Source organism: Gavialis gangeticus, unplaced genomic scaffold (assembly GCF_001723915.1).
Source record: "Gavialis gangeticus isolate Ggan-Ray unplaced genomic scaffold, GavGan_comp1, whole genome shotgun sequence".
Classification (NCBI taxonomy): Eukaryota; Metazoa; Chordata; order Crocodylia; family Gavialidae; genus Gavialis; species Gavialis gangeticus.
Window position 1 is genome coordinate 52,348,632 of NW_017729031.1, and position 5,857 is coordinate 52,354,488.

At 40.3% G+C, this 5,857-nt stretch overlaps 1 protein-coding gene across 1 annotated transcript in view; it reads right to left on the reverse strand.

The window, feature by feature from the left end:
- The window catches only part of LOC109301609 (ATP synthase subunit beta, mitochondrial-like), a 32,902-nt gene that overhangs the window by 24,729 nt on the left and 2,316 nt on the right, over positions 1–5,857 (reverse strand).

Sequence of the window (5,857 nt, forward strand, 5' to 3'; positions counted from 1 at the left end):
CCATCTATAAACTAGGGAGGACCAGCAGGGTATGGGAGAGACCTTGTCCCCCGAGCGCCTCCCAGAGTAACAAGGAATAACGGCCATAAGTTGTTAGAGAGTAGGTTCAGGCTAGACATTCGAAGGCACTACTTCACAGTCAGGGCAGCTAGGATCTGGAACCAACTTCCAAGGAAAGTAGTGCTGGCTCCTACATTAGGGGTCTTGAAGAGGAGGCTTGACAATTACCTAGCTGGGGTCATTTGTGTCCAGTTTTCTCTCCTGCCCAGGGCAGGGGGTCAGACTAGAAGATCTGCGAGGTCCCTTCTGACCCTACATCTGTGAATCTATTAATCTATGTTGGTGTAATTAAAATTATATCAGTTGGAAACCTTTCTATGCACATTACTTTTTCTGCACCTCTGCTGTGAAACTTACCAAAAATGTACTGTGCCAAAACTGTAGCATTTGTTACAATTTCTCATGTCATTTATCAAATCCTTTACTGAATTCCAGACAGATTTCTGCTGCATTTCTTTTTTTTTAAGAGGATCAGTTTATCAAAGAAAAATATTGGTTTAACCTGGAAAAACCTGTTCTTGGTAAATCTACTTTGTATTCATCCCAAAAGGCTATATTCTGTTGTCAGTTACACCTGCATAATATTACCTACAGTGATATTCAGTAATTAAATAATGTATTTAATTAAGCACCTACTCGTCAGGTGATGCTTTGGGTTTACATGGTTAAAATATAAATTGCCTGTAAAAACATATCAGTATGCCATGCTGCCGGCATTCTCACATAAAAAGATGTTTAAACTTTATTTTAAATGGATTAGTAGCTCTGAAGTTTTTCTAATGTTTTTCCACAAAAAGGGCTACAGTCTTTAAGTTTTAATTCAACAACAAAGATTTAAAAATGTTATGATAAGATAGAACCCTGTCAATAACATTGATTGAACTTCAGTCCTACATACCAAAACTCCAGCATTCAGCCCATAATAAACTTACAATTATAAATATTTACATGGAACTGATTTACTTTTATTAATTTACTTTAATTAATCTTCTTTTTTGATTTTTGTCAGCATTTCTAAAAGAACATTATTTCAGTATCTTCTTAACATCAAAAGATGTAGGATCTGTATTACATGCAAGTATAGAATTGTAGAGCTAACAGGATAGGCACTTATAAATGTTTGTGTTGGTGAAATCCTATCACAAATTACCTATCAAAGGGTGACAAGTGTTCCTGATATTAAAAGCACAAGAGTTGCAGAATGGCATGAAACTGGATTTTTTTTCCAGTCAAATCATTGGCATTTTTATTTGCAAAATGTTGGGTCCTGCTACAGAAACAGGTTCTGACAAGCTAAAGATATTTTCAACAAAATCCTATCACTTTTCCAACATTTTCAGACTACATTTTCCTAAAATGTTAGGTAAAATTAAGAGCATCTGCTTTGTGTTATAAATACACTGAATTCAATTGACATACATTTGGGGAAAGCTGGTATAAAAGTGAGGCGTTTGGCACATTGCTAACTAGTGTGATAGTATTGAAGAAAAATAGTTGTCCAGGTATTTTTTTGTTATAAATACTAAACAGGAGATTCAAGATAAATTCTATGTAGTTACTTCTTTTTCAGAACACCTCTTTGTTTGATAACAACATGGTGAAGGTTTGTCATATGGCTATAATTTGTTGATATAGTTCAGCAATTCTCAACCAAGGCACCTGGGGTGCCTAGGATACTTTCAAGGGTGCTGTAGGGTGCAACACAATGTTAGCACTGTTAGTACCAGGTATGCAAACATAATTCATATGATAAACTCAGAGATTTAAAATGTGAGGAACAAGGAATGGGAAGGGCACACACAGGGGAGACAGGCAACAAGGGGCAGTTACAGACAGCAAGGAGTAAGGATGCAGAGGGAGCAGGGTAAGGTGAGGAGGCACTGCAGGCAGAAGACATAGGGGCAAGGAGTGGGAGGGCAGCCTACAGGGGGAGCCTGGGGGTGTGTGAAGTAGGGAGTGAGGAGCAGGCATAGGCATGAGCTCCAGGATGCAGACAGCAGGAGGCAGGCACAGACAAAGAGGAGCAGGTGGAAGAGGGCACGTAAAAGGGGGGGCAGGCACTGAGGGGAAGTGTTAGGGGGGACAGGGAGCAGGGTTGACAGGCTCGGGGGGCAAGGGGAAGAGGTCTCCTCACCCTTCACTGTTGCTCTCCTCCCCACAGCAGTTGAGGTAGGGCAAATTTACGACAAGCCTCCACTAATTAGATCCTTTAGGTGGAAAATTATAGCATATTTATAATTTCCATGTATAGAATCTAATTACTGGGGAGTCATCTTAAATTCAAAATCATCTTGGATTCAGGTAAATGTGATATTTTCTTTCTTAGGACCTGATTGTTCAAATGGATCATTTGCATAATCACTTCATCTGAGCAAAAGTGTAGCATTGCATGCATAAGTGAAACTTCTGTAAAAGAGTACAAATGCATTAGTAGAAGACTGTTTTAAATTGTTGTCTTTATTATCTCTGTATAATGTATTTAACTAGATCAATAATTCTTAATGTTTTTTAGACTCAAGGCACCCTTCATTAGATTCAAGGCACTTCTCATAAAATGCCAACTTTTAGCTTTCACTCTTTTTTTTACTACAGAAAAATAACAGAGCAGTTGTTCTGTTGCTAAGAACTCAGGAGGACCACAATGGGTCAGAATGGTTCTGGCACCATGGATTCCTATTTGAAATCTATGAGTTTATCATGTGAATAATGTCTGCAACTTAAACAGTGCTAACACATTGCATGACACCCTGGAAGCGCACATGAAAGAATCTTGAGGTACCCCAGAGTGCTGTGGCACCCTTGTTGAGAATCACCGATATAAGCCCAGTTATCAAGATCTTGCAAAAATTGCAAAACTTCAGTCCTGATGTTGAAGGTTAACAGTGGAGGGCCTAAAATGTTTGGAACAGGGCCTACAGTAATGAGGGTCCAGCTTCCAAAGGTTTGGGTGTGCATCCATATCAGCTACTCAAGTAGGTGTGAGTGCTCTGCAGCCTTGATACCCCTTTGAGTTTTGGGTCTCTGCAGATGGCCAATCAGGATGTCAAACACTGCCTTTGAGATCATGTCCACATGAAGTAGACATCTGAACCCTGACTGAGCAAAAGAAGTTGCATATGTACTTGCCTTTCCTATTGAACTTGATGGAATTAAATGCTTAAAATCTATTGCTGAGTAAAATTGAATTATTGATGTACTAAGGGCACAGCTAAATCAGTAACTAGATTTGTTATCCTAAAAAGATTAAGATATCAATATACCAAATCCTTTTTTTTTCTTTTTTTGGACTGAATTAGGTTGGATGAGCAGCTAAAAATGCATCTAATAGAAAAAATACCACGCTCAATGTAGCAAAATAAAAATACATCTATCATCTGTAATCCTTTTACAAAACACACTTGTTAAATTTTAAAAAATACATCTAAATTATTCCTAGTTTTAACCTACATTGTGAATTACTACAATGCAATGAAAATTGTAAAGTAAGCATTTTGGTGCTAAATTATGTTTTTTTTATATAGTACATGATGAAAGAAACCTGTTTTTAACTTTATTTTAAAATAGTTTAGAAACTTCAGAATTGCATATGCAGTATATCTACGTTCTTTAGTTTTCTGATTAACTGACACCTTAAATGCAGTGGAGATATTGAAAACATTACAGTTTCAGTAGGCTACAAGTCTAGAAGTGTACAGTATGGTATGTCACATACTTGGAATTCTGGTAATAATACTGCTATGCATCCCATACATTCAGCTATAAAATTGCTGACACTCAAGTAAGCTTTCAAATGAAGAATACACCTGGGACAAAAAAGATCTGTCCTGGGGCTAAACATCATGAATTATTAAAAGAAGATACCCTGAATCCAAGAATTTGCTATCAAACATCAAGCAAAATAGTCAATCATTTAAGAAAGTATTTGCCACCTATATTTTAAGTTATGAATTCTCAGTGATAATGAAAACATAATCAATTTTTGCTTATAGAATTACAAAATCCTAACCACATGCTTTTTTCTTAGGGTTAGAAATTTGTTGAATAAGATGCATAGGTTAGATAAGATTTATTAAATCAACTATATGGACTAGAGACACAACTGAAACAAATATATTATTTTTATTCCATAACATGAAAATATTCCCCTGACCTCACCCTTTCTTCTCTCCCATATCCAAAACCTCAGTATATAGGTCTACACAGGGGAAGTAATTATCAATCCTATCTAACCTGAAACCCTGACACCAGGGGTACATCTTCATGCAATCAAAGGTGTGATTGCAGCACCCAAAAGCATATCCAAGTCAGCTTGGGTATCAGTAGCAGTGAAGTTACATACAGCACCATGGACTTCAGCATGGACTAGCAGCCCAGGTAAGTACCCCTGGTCTTGGTAAGGTTTGTACAGTTTGCATTGAAGTATATAATGCCATAGCTTCACTGTAATGTTACCCAAAATGGCTAGATTAAAACTAGCTCAGGAATACCTACACATACTGCAATCATCCCTTCCGAGCATAATGTAGACCTACCTAAGACTTGCCTACATGGTAGTTAGCACAGGCCAGCCTGACCTGACCTCTGCTGCAAAGTCTTACTCATGCCAGATCCCTGGAACTGGGTCCAACAGTTTATGGTAATAGCTCATGTGCTGGGAAGGATTTCTATGTGTAATATTTTCAGTAATTTACTCAATTGTATTCACAGGGTGTTTTTTCTTCACCCTGGTGCTGAACTACTGTCTGTGGCCATGACATGAGAACAATATTTCACTGAATGAACTTTCAAATTAAGCTACACATTAAAGTGAAAGAAGTAGCACTTGCCAGCAAGAACTTTTAGTGAGGCTATCATTAAGTAATTCAGTGGACAAAATACAGAAGAATTAGTAACACACTTTCTTGGACAGCACCTCATTTCAAATGCTATTAAGTAGAGGAGTCAAACTCATCTGGCCCTGCAGGCTGGATGAGTGGTGTGGGGCTGGTCTGAAGGTTGGATGAGGCCCACAGACCCCTTACACCTCCTCCAGCATACCATGTCCGGTGGCTACTCCAGCCCTTCTGGGACCTGCAGCACAGATCCAAGAGTGGCTAGAAGGGATGCTACATGTGGCGCAGTCCAGCCAGAGACACCTAGTGTGGATCCCAGGCTGGGCACTGCAGTGCCCACCCCATCCAGACTGCACCACCTGTGGTACCCACTCTGAGAGCTGCACCACAGACAGTGCCCACTTCAGTGGGTCCAGGACCTGCATGAGGTGCTCGCAGGTGCTGCATGCACTGCAGGTCCCAGACTGGCTGGAGCAAGTGCGGCACACAGCATGGTCCCAGAGTTGCCAGGGAGAGCACTGTGTGGCAAACATCCCAAACCCAGCACAGCATGTGGCATGGTTCAGCTGTGGCAAGCACTGCAGGCACTGTGCCACTCACTCCAGCTGGTTTGGCATCTGCACTACAGCCCCAGGCTGGACTGCACCATATATGGTGCCAATTCTGGTCACTTCAGATTCTGCACTGCAGACACCCACCACATGTGACATGCATCTTGGGCCCTGCCATGGGGCTGCACTGGTGTGCACTGTGCCCCATGCAGGTCTGCTGAGACCCAGGGGCAGCACTGGACCAGATGGCAGGGCTCCAGTCACAGGCTGTATGTTTGACACCCCAGATATGAAGTGCAGTGCTCACAGAACACACAACGTGGAATTAAAATGTTGGGGAAGTGGAGGTATCTTACAGTGCAAAAGAAAAGGAAGTAGATAAAGTACAGGTCAAGTGGAATTATGGCATAGTGA